The following is a 13642-nucleotide window of genomic DNA, read 5'->3' on the forward strand; positions in this document are numbered from 1 at the left end:
GTCAGCTATCGACACAGCATGCAGTGCCGTGCGTTTCCTTATGCGAAGTTTACGGCTTTTACGTCTCACAAAATATACTGAAATTAAGTAACAGTCATACAACAAGCTGTTTAAAGTATTCAATTAAATAAAAAAAAATAAGGACAGTTGCACGACTGACTGACTGTTATGGTCTGAGAGTTTGTATTAAGTAAATTACAAAATGGAAACAGAAAAAATTTGGAGCGCTTATTCATCGTCTCTTCTGTTATTAATTCCTTGATTTATATTTTCAAAGGAGTCTAAAAACCTCATTATAAGAATTTCCGTATGACAGTCATCATGTAGTCAATAACTTAACAAAACATTCTGCCAATACTATGCGTTCAAGGCGAAAAATTGGCGCCGCACGGGATGGATGGATACGGGTCAAATTCAAGCGAAGTACAAAGTTCATTTGTACCACCGTAGTCATAATGAACCAGCAAAAAGTTGACAGTTGAAAATCATATTAGGATCTTTGTATTGATGTTGAGATATGAGTACGTGGATTATAATCTTTTTCTATTGAAACATATAAAAATATTGAATACCTCAAAAAACCCATAGTATTAGGGGGGCGCTAAACCGACAACACTTTAAGAACAATATGTGAGTATTGTCATCTAAACAGCCCATATATACACTAACAAGATTATTATGAAGTGCCTAAATGAATTGCCGGCAAATTGAAATCGATAGAGCGCAAAAAAGAATGCTGGGAGAGTTTCTTGCGCCGTTTCTTCTCTCTCAGAGCGCTATTTGTTTCTGAAGCGGAAGTAGTTTCTAGTATATTAGAAATGACATCAAAAATAATTTTAAAGGAATCAATTTTAAGAAAATAAATGCCTTTTAATCAAATCAAATCAAAATCACTATCTACTAAGTAAGAATTTCATTGCCACTCTTTTAAATCAAGATTTACATTTTCATCGTTTTACAAATTATTTCAATGTATAAGGTATACATGCATTTAAATTGCTTTCTATAGGCAGATCTCTCGATCAACAGAGTACCAAGCGTAATTTTTGTTAAGATTTAAAAATAAGTATAGCTGACACTGGAGTCAAAGCTTAACCAACGCAATTTACCCCGCTATTTAAAAGACGACAGAATCCAACACAGCGTGATTTGATCATGTCATATTGATTTAGACTCTACAGCACTTTTAATAGAATTTATTTTTCAATTGAAAAGTATTTTCGATCTATGACATTTATAAATTGGTTTAAACTAATTGGTTTAAATGAATCTTCAAAAATCAGTTATAATTTTCTTATTACGTCTTAAAATTAAATAGTTTTTAGATTCCATACTTCATCTGTAAAATGGATCCGTTGCACCTATGCGATCCTGGGGAGTACATACAGAATAGGAACAGGTTTGAGCTACGTTCTAAGAAGTGAGTGAGAATATTTCCCGTAAATAATATAATAATAATAATTACATTACCCCAAGGGGGAATCTGACATTGCCAGAGAAGGAGAATTCCTGTCGTGTTCTAAGGAGAGTATATTACGGACAGGAGACAATAGCTTAACGGATCTTTACGGGGAAAAACTTTAATTAAGCACTACAGTTGTTAAGCATGGCGTAATTTCAAAGGCTCTAATTATGATTCGAAAATTAAACTTTTTGCATGGTCATGTTTCTTTTACGCGGTTGTGACTTCCCTTTAAGGAACTCCATCATTGCTTACTACAGTTTCGTTTTATATTTATATGTTAATTTAAAAAGTTTAGTGTCAAGGAGTTTTCATACATGAAATCACACCGGATGGATGTTATACGATGAAAAATGAATCCGTACGTCTTAGCTTTGAATCCTGAAAATTATTATAAATAGTTGTTTTATATTATTTCAATCGGAAGACGTCTACTGCTGGACAAAGACCTCCCCCAAGGAGTCCCATGACGGTCGGTCCTGCGCTGCCCTCAACCAGCGTATTCCGGCGATCTTGACCACGGTCCATCTTGTGGGAGCCTACTAACACTGCGTCTTCCGGTACGTGGTAACCATTCGGGGACTTCACTGCCCCAACGTCCATCTGTCCATCGGGCTATGTCCACTGCCACTTCAGTTTCGTAACCACCTGGGTTATGTCAGTAACTTTGGTTATCCTCATTTCTGATTCGATCTCGTACTGAAGCTTAGCCCTCTCCATTGCCCTCTGACAATGACTTTCTCATCAGGCCGATAGTTAGCTACCACGTCTGCGTTCCGTATGCCATCATTGGCAACACACACTGGTTAAAAACCTTCGTCTTTAGACACTGTGGTATTTTTTTGACGAGAAGATTTTACGGTGCTTCCTAATCCTGCTCATCCGAGTTGGATTCGATGAGTGACCTCTTGTGGTATATTTTTAATTACAATAATACAGAATTTATTCAAACAAAACAATGCTTATTACTATAATTACAATACTATGATTAGGTACGTTATATTAAAACTATCATTACGGGGATGTGTACCAAGAATACTGGCAGCATTTCCACGTTAGATAGCTAGGCTGATCCGTTGACCGAAATTGCTGCTAGCACTTAGGTTTAAGATAGTACTTTGTACTCGCCGCACGGGCCAAGTGTATCTACACCAATCTACACAAAGGTCTCACTGAGTCCGACATATTTTCGACGCTTGCTGTCTGCGGGAGTCGAAGCAGCCCCAGCACCAACTGACGTAACTTGGACATGAGAAGGAGGCAGATTTACGACAATAATCGCGTCACACACCAGCGCCCTTCCCCGCGCCTAACTATACCAAACACATACTTTAAATTTTTTTAATGAATTCCGAAACAAAAAATCCACACTACTGTAAATATGAATGATTAGATATGGATAGTGTGCATCAAACATTTTATTAAATCTCTGCTTATCATGAATCGATGTATCATTTGTGGTACATTTTCGTTGTAATGTGTACTTTGTTATTTTATTATAATAAAGTTCAATTTTATTTGTGTACATTTTTCAATATACAAAGGCAAATTCGGTGCTTTAAGTCTTACTCCAAAAAGAGAGGATCTTCAAACAGTTTTTCATCTTTTTTTATCGTTTAGTACCAAATCGGTCGAATAAAACCTCTCCTTACCCACCAACACCTAATAATTTTAACGTCGTACCGACGCTTCATTTAAATTTATTTTTTTACTTTCCTTTATGACATTAAAGGCCTGGATTCACTTTGATTAGTGATTAGTGCAGGTGATTAGTGTAGGTGATTAGTGATTAGGAGAAAACAAGTATGGACAGCGACTGATTAGTGCAGGTGATTAGTTGGCTGCGTAGTAACGTAATTAGAAGCGTGTTCTATTTTTTTTCTAGTGAAGTGCGAGTAGCTACGTCCCGCGTGCCCTCTCTTCACCCTCACTCGCAGTGTGCCTGCCATTAAACACCAGAGCAAAGCAATATTCCGTCGTATCTTCAGCAGCCAATTCCTTAAAGAGTTGGTTGGTAGCTTGCGCCATGAATGGGTCTTTTATTAATCCATTTTCGAACCCATATTTTTCGTCTTGCATGTTCAGCTGCCAAAAGTTCTTCGGTATCAGATACCACCGCCTTTAGTACTTCTTGCAACTGCAAGCGCGCTTCTCTATGTTCGTCCATACTTGCTGATCGACACCTAACAACTGAATTTACTAAACAGAGCAAATAAACAAGAATTGGACACTACTTGTACTATACACCTGCACTATACATCCTCAATAACTAATCACTTGCACTCGCACTAATCAAAGTGAATACAGGCCTTTAGGAACGAGACGAGCACGACGTTCAGCCTGATAGTGATTGATACGCCTTGCCCATTACAATGCAGTGCCGCTCAAGTTTCTTGCAAAACCCAAAAAAATTGAGCGGCACTACAACTGCGCTCATCACCTTGAGACATAAGGAGCGCGTAATTTAAATTCTTACTGCTTCACCACTTCACTGCCATTGTGGTACCCATAATCTAGCCGGCATCCTGTGCAAAGGAGCCTTCCACTGGTAAAAGATTCGCTACTTAAACTTAATCTAAGCTTACCGGCGATCATATTTAAGAGTTAAAATTGATACCAGGAAAGAAATTTTTTTACTTGTAAAAAAGTAGTTTCTATTGAAGAGGAGCACAAACGAGCATACATATGCATCAACTAATGGTAGGTGATCACCTGGGGCCATTCAGTCCCTTGTAACTGAGAGAAATCATAAAAGCGTAGTCTACCTTACAAAGCATCGAATAAACGTAACTGTCAAATATAACAGTATATTTTAATAATACCATTAAACTTAAATTAAATAATTAACTTAAAAATAAATGACGACTGATTCTCAGACCTACCAAATATATCGTACATAAAATTTATCGTACTACAATAATTATTATAGTCTTTATTGCCATCTTGCGGATTTGTGGATGGAACAGAATAATATAAAAATCGCGATACAAATATAGGTGTTGATCATAGACGGGTGAAAATTTTAAGCTGTATGTATTTTTTAATGCTGAATTATAATAAAATAAAAAAATATTCTAAATAAATTAAAATAATATTTAGGGGTGGGTGACCCTTATCATTTAGGGGTGCGAAAAATCTTGGCAAAACACCACAGAGTACTTTACTACCACTACACACGCAACAGACTATTTATACATGTATTGTGTTGTTTGATATTTTAATGCGTAGTTAAAGATCGGTAATAAATCATACGTGGCTTAAAAGCTTTTCATTTAACATTATTATAATATTATAATTTCCATTTAACAACTGACTAATATCACTAATAATTATTAACACGATTGTAAAGTTACCCATCGCCACCGTTGAAACTAGGGTAAAACCAAAATCGTAAGTAGAAACACTGGTTGAATAGTCATGATTGCAGGTATTGTCTATATCTGTATGTTTTGACAGTATTACATTTTCATCAATCAACTTATCACTGATCGCAAGACCATTGGAAAAGAAAAGTATTAAATTGTTAAAGTAGAATCTGGAAATATCGGAAAATCCAGTGATTTTCTGGATTTACTTATTTTCATGGTCGGTGATTAGTCTGATGAGTGTTTCTTGGTAAGTTTAACGTTGAGTCCAGCAATAAAATTAACAACAAGTTTGTTGTAAATTGAAATTGAAAAAATCTGATAACTACAAATTCCCTGTTTATATCTCACTGATATTTTTTTTACTTAATCTTGAGAATATTTTTAATGTTTTACCGATGATTTGGTTAAGACGCAAGAATAGCCCAATTTTCATACAAGGATCGACATTGTCCTTTTAAGGTGAGCCAACCGTTCGAGAATCGTTAGTAAAATATAGTATGCTTTATTCAACTCTGAGGTTGTGCCTTCATCTACAGTTTCTACTTTACAGTTGATAACCTGCTCAACCCTAATATTTGCATATTAGGAAATTGACTTGAGATGTTTTTAAAGAGATAACCCTCACTTCTGGGATTAATTAAACAAATAAAACTGAAAACAATTTTTTTATAAACGATGCGGGACTTGAAACCGCGACCTCTCGCGTTCCGTGCGAGCACTCTGTCCAACTAAGCCATTTAACTGAGCTAATTTTTCCCAGAATTGAGGGTTATCACTTTAAAAACACAACAAATTGTTAAAAATGGGTGTTTAATTTCGGTATTATTTTGCAAATAAAATTTGAAAAACAAAATTTTATGAACGATGCGGGACTCGAACCCACGACCTCCGGCGTGCCGTGCCGGTGCTCTAACCAACTGAGCTAACCGTTCGAGTACCGCCTCGTTATAAAATTCTGTTTGCTTTGTTCACCTGTCAGGTTATGGCTTCATCTATAGGATCTACTTTACAGTTGATAACCTGCTCAACCCCTATATTTGCATATTAGGAAATTGACTTGAGATGTCGCTGTTGTAAATCTAAGCAATATGTTATGTTTTTTAAGTGATAACTTGGGTATTATTTTGTGAACATTATTTTTTCCAACAAATAAAATTGTGATTCAATATTGTAAATTTAATATTTCATTACCGTCGAACGTCTAGCTATTCATATAAAATCATGTTACTAATAAATGCAGAAATTCCATCGAATACAGCTAATAAAGAACAAAAATCAACTAATGAGTTAACCGCACGACTGTACCAGCATTTCCAATTCACTTCACTCCCATTAACAGTATTAACTCCTCTAAAGCCTTTCGAATCGTACTGAAGCATTTATTTGCATACGTTATCAGTGTGACGTCAAATCATTTTGAATTCCAACATCGCTTGGAACTCTAAAAATCTTTATTCATGTTAGATGCGGACTTAAGTAGTTATCATAAGGCTTGAGTTTTCTATCTTTACGAAAGTTCATTTAATTTAAAAGTCACAGTATAAGGTAGTATTTCGTTTGTAGCATCTTAAGTGTGCCTTTATTCAGATCATAACCATCCATGCAATAAAAAAAAAGTGTGCGTATACATACGTAGGCACGCAAGAAGTTATACTTCTTTGGCCTAATGAAGCAAAAATCATTAAAATGATTTATTCCTCGTGCTATTCTACGTTTTTAAAAAGAACAATTTTGTAAAAATCTTGCAAAGATGGCTTTGACAATTAATTATTAAATAATGAATACGGCGGTCTGTGAAATCGCTCGCGATCATCTCGTTTATAGTATTGATAGTGATTAAATTAGATTTTATTTACAAGTTATGGGACAAGAACAAAGTATTACAGAAAGATTGGCACAACACATAAGTGAACGACGGCATTCATTCATCACTTTTGCCTTAGACAGACAAATAAAAGTGTGTGTGTACTTATGTTTAATATTATTAAAACGGTATATTTCCTATCAATAAAAAACTATAAATCCCTGAAGGATCGAATAGGCACCACAAAACGACCGAAGCCTTCGCCGAAGATCTCCACGACGATTGGTCCTGCGCTGCCCTCATCCAACGTATTCTGGCGATCCATCTTGTAGGGAGCCTATCAACACTGCGTTTTCCGGTACATGGTCGCCATTCGAGGACTTTTCTGCCCCACCAGCCATCTGTCCGTCGAACTATGTGCCCTGCCCACTGCCACTTCAGTTTTGCAATTATTTCGCCTATGTCGCTGACTTAGGTTCTCCTACGGATCGCCTCATTTCTTATTTGATCTCGCAGGGAAACTTCGAGCAAAGCCCTCTCCATTGCCCTCTGAGCGACAATGAGTTTCCTCATAGGGCCCATAATTAGCGACCAAGTCTGCGTTCCGTATGTTTTCAGACACTGGTATTTTGGACGAGAAGATTTTACGGAGCTTCCCGAACGCTGCCCATCCGAGTTGGATTCGACGAGTGACCTGTTGTGGTATACTTTTAATTACAATAATGCAGAATTAATTCAAACAGTAAAATACTATGGTTACATACATACGTACGTACATTATATTAAAACTATCACTACGAAGAAGTTTATTAAGAATACCGACAGCATTTCCGCGTTGGTTAGTGAGGCAGAGCGACCATGAGCTTATACTAGCCTATATCAGAGACTATTTCATTTAAGGATGTAGCTAACATCGATCTAAGTAAGAGCTTTGAATAAGTATTGAATAATGTGAGCTCAAGATTCTTTACTGAACTCCTAAAAGAATGAATGAAAACAAGCGCCTTTGTCGAGTAATTGAGAAACGATGTAGATTCTATTTATAGTTCAGCTCGCTACAGTTCCCTTGTGCAGTGTATAAGTTTATACTGAATACCTAATAAGCAACTCTGTTGGTTCGTCAATTTTATCGAACTTGCTTTTCTTAATAAATTTTGGCTTTGATTTATCTTATCTCAACGGCAACAATCTATTGTTCCGTTGAAATAATCATGTATAGAAAATGCAATACTATATCAAGAAAAAGTAACTTTAAATTAAATATTAATTGACTACTTTACTACTACCAGTGGGGGGCAACTTTGCACCGGATGCCGGCTATATTATGGGTACCACAACGGCGCATATTTCTGCCGTGAAACAGTAATGTGTAAGCATTATTGTGTTTCGGTCTGAAGGGCGCCGTAGCTAGTGAAATTACTGGGCAAATGATACTAAACGTTTTATATCTCAAGGTGACGAGCGCAGTTGTAGTGCTGCTCAGAATTATTGGGATTTCAATCATTCTGAGTGGCACTGCATTGTTATGGGCAGGGCGTATCAATTACCATCCGTTGAACGTCCTGCTCGTCTAGTCCCTTATTGTAATAAAAAAACTACTATAAGTTATTACTCTATTATTTACTTATTACTAACTACGACTAAATAATTAATTAAGTCAGACTCCGCACGTTTGCACAAATTACACCATAATCGCGGGGTGCGGATGTAGGAACCGTAAAGGCAGCTACACCGACCTGTTGGTGCATGCGCTTAGTTAAGCGCGAAAGAGTCACGCAGCTTTTTATCACCTTATTTATTTATAGGGAAATTTGACGACTCATTTACCCCATTATTAGTGACCCTGCTATTCCTGATAGTTTCGATTCAAACTATCCTAAATTGTTAATACTGGGTGTCCCAGAATAGGTGGGACTAAGGAAAAAGCGAATGACTTTGGTCTATGAGCTTTAAGATAAGCAAATAGGTATCAATTCGACGGTTTTTGAGCTATTGAGCTCATTTGAAATATGGAAAAAGTGATGATATCGCATCCGTTGTATGGTTACTATTAAAATCCTAAAATCGTTCAGAGATCGCGTTTTTTTTTTCGAACGGTCAGCTCAGTTGGTTAGAGCACCGGCACGGAACACCGGAGGTCGTGGGTTGTAATTCCGCATCGTTCATAATATGTTGTTTTTCAAATTTTATTTCTGTATTAATCCTAGAAGTAAGGGTTATCACTTTAAAAACATAACATATTGTTTAGATTTACTAGAGCGACATCTCAAATAAATTTCCTAATATGCAAATATTGGGGTTGAGCAGGTTATCAACTGTAAAGTAGATCCTGTAGATGAAGCTACAACCTGAGAGTTGAACAAAGCAAACAGAATTTTGTAACGAGGCGGTACTCGAACAGTTAGCACAACTGGTTAGAGCACCGGCACGGAACGCCGGAGGTCGTGGGTTCAAATCCCGTATCGTTCATAGAATTTTGTTTATCAAATTTTATTTTCGTATTAATCTTTGAAATGAGGGTTATCACATAACATATTTTTTCAAATTCAAAGTAAAACTAACTTTATTCTTTTGGGCTCAAACTAAGCTCTTTTGAATCGTCATGAAAAATAATTAAATAGTATGAATTACTGAATCTACTATTATGTTCGGAAAAAGTATAGCTCGTGAGAACATTCAAGAAACTGAACGACCACCCTTTTCAATCAAACAGAGTATTTTACATTGGCTGTAACATACATAGCAAATTAGTTTATAAAGTGTTGCAACTGATATTATATTAATCGTATTTAAATGATTTTAAATAAACTATCGTATGTTGGATGCATTATATAACATTATTCTACTATCTATGTCCATTACAAATTAATTTTGCTCTTCAGCATCACTAACGTTAGTATTTCATAAAAAGGCATTTATTTTCTCAAAATTGATTCCTTTAGAATTCTTTTTGATGTCATTTCTAATATACTAGATACTACTACCGCTTCGGAAACAAATGGCGCTCTGAGATAGAAGAAGCGGCGCAAGAAACTCTCCCAGCATTATGTTTTTGCGCTCTTTTCATTTTCAATAAAAATATACAAAATTGTACAGTCATTTCTATCGCTATAAAATAATCACAATCTAGTCCCAGGCTGTCCGATCATTTAGATATTCAGCTGTGGAGTAATAGGATTTACGACAGAGCAATTTTTTTTATAAAACATTTAAATTTATTTATAGATAATGCCTGAACAGTGGCTGGGACTTTATTATAAAAGTGTATACATTTACCCTTAAAGCTATTATGTATCTTATGCAGCCTACTAGAATTAGTTACAAGCAATCCCTTATTTCTAGTGTTATAAAAAAAAAAAAAAGGCATAAAAAGGCATTTATTTTCTCAAAATTGATTCCTTTAGAATTCTTTTTGATGTCATTTCTTATAACTACTAGATACTACTACCGCTTCGGAAACAAATGGCGCTCTGAGAGAGAAGAAGCGGCGCAAGAAACTCTCCAGCATTCTTTTTTTTTGCGCTCTTTTCAATAAAAGTATACAATATTGTACAGTTGCTATAAAATAATCACAATCTAGTCCCAGGCTGTCCGATCATTTAGATATTCAGCAGTGGAGTAATAGGATTTACGACAGAGCCATTTTTTTATAAAACATTTAAATTTATTTATAGACAATGCCTGAACAGTGGCTGGGACTTTATTATAAAAGTGTATACATTTACCCTTAAAGCTATTATGTATCTTATGCAGCCTACTAGAATTAGTTACAAGCAATCCCTTATTTCTAGTGTTATAATAATGAAAATCACTATTAAGAGCAATTATTATCAGATTGTCCTCTGTCAATAGTTTAATATTTGCTGTATTTTTTTATTTTGGCGTTTCTTTGCCACGCTGTTCCATTATTCTTTTTTAACACATCTCATTCTTTGCCTCCCTATTCATCATTCTCCATTTGGGAAGTACCACAAAGACATGATTATTTTAATGCAATGCTAAAGGTAATTTCTTAAGCATACTGCGCAGACCAGTAGGTAGTGCTATATTTGAAATGGTAAAAGCTTACGATGAATCAGATTGACACATTGCTAACTATGGGATGATTACGAACCACACAGAACACTTCAATCATTACAATGTAATAATATTATCTGATAGATCTACCTCAACAATGTGGTTTAATCGAACGTGTGATGATTAATTGGATTCTGTTTGTGCGAACACCGAAATATTATCATATACCTATCTAAGATCGCACTATATTTCAGCTTTTGGTGGTAATCTGCCGGCAACGGTCCTGTGTTTCGATAGATATGTTAAAGACGTTGATGAGTGACATAAAAATGCTGATGCTAATCTATATGAATACCTCTTAATATGGCCCAGTGTATAGTGATCCTGACATAAAAAGCTAAGGATAAGGGAAAGGGTAAAAGTTAAGGGATTAAATATGATAAAAAATAATTATCACCTACAACTAGATGTGTTTATTTAAACGAATAGACATTGACGATCCATATTAAGTAAACTAAAACTAATTTGGTTATATCGAGTTATTTAAATTATCTTATCTTTTATTATAATTCAGCATTAAAAAATAAATACATCTACAAATTTTCGCCCTTCTAGGATCAACAACTATTTTTGTATCTCGATTTTTATATTATTCTGTTCCATCCACAAACTCGCAAATAGGGTTGCAAGATGTCAATCGAATACAATTATTGTAGTACGATATATTTGGTAGGTCTGAGAATCACCAATCATCAATTTTTTTTTAAATTACTTTACATGGCAATACAACGTTTGCTGGGTCAGCTAGTTTAGCTACAAGATTTGTTTTGTTTCAATAAATATAATCTTCTTATCCACACTATTCGCTTGAACCGCAAAGTGATAAGTAATCTCCAGGGTTTTCAACACAAGATACTTGGCCTCGTCCCAGAGACACAATATAAATAATGGTTGCTACCTTGAAACCCGAGGTATTCACAAATTCACCCTTATATCTCTCAAGTGGGCTGCCCATTTATTTAATCGTGCATTTTTTATTTCACACAAACCCTTGTTACGCTTTTTGTTATACTGCGGTGACAAATAGACCTTTTTTATTTTGCTTTTGGCATTTTTTGGATGGTGTTATATTAAGATAAATATTTAATATTTTTGCGGGAAAGCGGTATATGTCTGTCTCATCATCAATATTTCAGCCGGAGACTTTTGTCTAACAACGAAGGCCTCCCCCAAAGATCGCCATGACGAGCGGTCCTACGCTGCCCTCATCCAACGTATTCCGGCGATATTGACCAGATCGTCGGTCCATCTTGTGGAGGGCCTACCAACACTACGTCTTCCGGTGGGTGGTCGCCATTCGAAGATCTTACTGCCCCAACGGCCATTTGTCCGTGGATCTTTGTGCCCTGCCCACTGCCACTACAGTTTCGCCAATACTTGGTATTTATTTATTTATTTTTATTTTACAACTTTAGAAAACTTACAGCTAGGTACACATTAAAAAATAATCTATTATAAAACAGAAAGCGATTTACAAGTTTTCACAAATAATAACTATTAATTGTATAGTCGTTTACCTACATTTAATATAATATTATATTACCTACTTTTATTTTATATAAGTTAAAAGTTTTTATTTACCTGACGTCTAAATTGAAATGGTGTTGTCTTGAATAAGTCAAGGTCGTATTCACTATTAACTTCATTATAAAGTTTGCATGCTCTTATAAGAAAACTGTTCTGTCTATAATTACATTTTGCTGATTGTATTTCAAGTATGTTGCCTCGCCTTTGGTAGCTGACAGTGGTTCGTAAGCCAATCTGCTCTAGCAGTTCTGCACAGTTAACTCAACCGTTTGCTACATTTATGATATAAGTAATGACTGCAACATGTTTTGGAGAGGCAAAAATGATTTTTTTTATAGCTTGACATGTAATTATGGTAATCGTTTTTTGTACGCAATTGTAAGTAACGTATGAATCTTTTCTTTTTTCTTTTATATGTCTGTCTCTATAACTATTTATTATTCAAACAAAACAAATCTTATAACTATATTTCCAATACTACGACTACATAAAATTAAAACTATCATTACGTGGAAGCGTACCAAGAATACTGGCAGCATAACCGCGTTGGATAGCAAGGCTGATCCGTTGACCGAAATAGCTGCCAGCGCTTGGGTTTCCAGTAGCCTTATTGAGGCGCGAACATAGTATTTTGAACATTCTCCGCGCCTCTGGGCCCCACGGGCCAAGTTTCTCGACACCAAACGGCACAAAGATGAGCTCACTGAGACAGACTATCTCAGTATGTATTAAATATTGGAATAAAATAAAATAAATGGTTTTGCGTAAAAAAAAATATTATGTTTATTGCTTTTAAAAATACTCTCCTTTATATTTTAAACATATTTACATGCGATCAAACCATTTTTTTAAACAGGAGGACCACAGATCTGCATTTACACTCGTTTTAATCGTTTAAAGGTGTTTTATTTAAATTTGTAACACTTACGTTAATCAAAGAAAATATATAATTATTTATCTTAGTAGCTGGTCTTCCTCGAGATTATTCAAGTCAAAGTTTATTCTACAAAAGCATTTAAACAAAAACTGGACGGAGCGTTCTTTAGCTGTATCTTTTGCAAACACCACATTGGTATTAAGGCGTCACTAAATGCCAGCGACCTTGAGCGATATGAGTTCACGGCTGCCGGCCCGCCATCTATGTAACAAAGCCAATATTTTCAAAATTCATGGGTGGAAAACAGTTTATATGCTTATCCTCGTTATTCACTACTAATCTGAATATATGAACCTACACAAAAAAGTACAAGCTATAAAAATAACTTTTTTGAGAGAAGTACCAAAAAAAATGCGTCACGCCATGCCAAAAACCTTGTTTAACTTCAAAGAAAAGTGGTAGTTCAAAAAGGCTCGGCAGTGTTAACTATAACCAACAGCAAGCATTGGCAACCTACAAATAAGACT

General features: G+C 35.5%; 1 protein-coding gene and 1 non-coding gene across 2 annotated transcripts in view; one reads left to right on the forward strand and one right to left on the reverse strand.

The window, feature by feature from the left end:
- The window catches only part of LOC126977175 (octopamine receptor Oamb), a 182993-nt gene that overhangs the window by 37809 nt on the left and 131542 nt on the right, over nucleotides 1-13642 (forward strand). The window lies entirely within an intron of this gene.
- On the reverse strand, nucleotides 5689-5762 carry Trnaa-ggc (transfer RNA alanine (anticodon GGC)). Its single transcript has one exon. It is a non-coding gene; the product is annotated as a tRNA-Ala (tRNA).

This window comes from Leptidea sinapis, chromosome 44, assembly GCF_905404315.1.
Source record: "Leptidea sinapis chromosome 44, ilLepSina1.1, whole genome shotgun sequence".
Classification (NCBI taxonomy): Eukaryota; Metazoa; Arthropoda; class Insecta; order Lepidoptera; family Pieridae; genus Leptidea; species Leptidea sinapis.